Here is a 1,240-nt window from a genome sequence, read left to right on the forward strand (position 1 = left end):
CTATGCTGCAAATGTTAAGGGTCAATTTTTGCTCTCTACCCCTTCCCTTTCCAATTATTCATCCCATCCATTCGGAAAATGTAGCTTAGCATTGTGATTTGCGCCAAGCGCCGTGCCAGGCACCAGGACTACAGCGGTGATGACAGAGTATGGTTAGCAGGTCTAATGATTAAAACAGAAAGTGCTAAGTGCTTTCACTAAGGACTGGACAAAGGATAGAACTACATTTTTTGGTGTTGAACCTAACCTGATTTGCCATCAGCATCCTTCAGCCCTCCTCCCGCCAGCACGCCACGTGCATTTTTTTTATTATTATGTTCAATTAGCCAGCATATAGTACATCGTTAGTTTTTAATGTAGTGTCCTCACGCATTTTTGACACAGGGAGCCCCTGTTCCCTTTATCCACACAGTTTACCTTTTGTTTTCAAATCTGTGCTGCCCCTCCCCCCCTCCTCTCCTCCAGTGGACCCAGGAGAGCAGGTAGCCGGGCAAAACCACAGGGGTTATCACCCTTGTCATGCACCCAATCCAGGTGGCCAAGATGGTGAATCCAGGCCAGTGCAGGTGCATTTCCCACGGTGACATCCTGGGACCTTGAAGGGGAAGGCAGAGCTAAGATGTCCTCCTGTGCCTCCTTTTTGCCCTATAAGGCAATTTTTCACAATATGGCTTTGCTTTACTCCCTCCATTTCATTGTTTTCCACCTCCCTGGCAATTTTAATTTACAGCAAGGTTTACTGTGTTATTTTTCACAAAAGGATCCATTAATATTTTAGCAGTTGCAGCACTGGTGCAGGATGGCAGCCAGGAAATGGCCTTAACTGGGCGTGTGGAGCACAGCTGGAAGGCAGCCATGAGGAAAACAAAGGGCCGGTGAGAGGGTCCACAAGGGAGGGGGGTGCCAGCTGGAGGGCTGCAGCTGGGAGGGGCAGTCCAGGGGCCTGCAAGAGAGCAAAGCCCAAAAGAAAAAGAAAAAAAAAACACCTGATAAAGCCATCCAGTAAGTGCCTGCACCAAGTAGAATAAATAGGTTTTTACTAAGAAAAAAACTATTCTTTGCATATAGGCCAAGGACAATGATAGTAAAGATATTATCACCTTGGTTCAAATCTGAGTAATTTATACTTTATATCATATGTCAATCAGAAAGAACTAAGAGTCAGCCTGGAGCTAACTCCGTGTTCTCATTGCTCCAATCTTTCTACTCACTTGCTCCATAGCCTTGGATAAGCCACCTC

Source organism: Zalophus californianus, chromosome 10 (genome assembly GCF_009762305.2).
Source record: "Zalophus californianus isolate mZalCal1 chromosome 10, mZalCal1.pri.v2, whole genome shotgun sequence".
Classification (NCBI taxonomy): Eukaryota; Metazoa; Chordata; class Mammalia; order Carnivora; family Otariidae; genus Zalophus; species Zalophus californianus.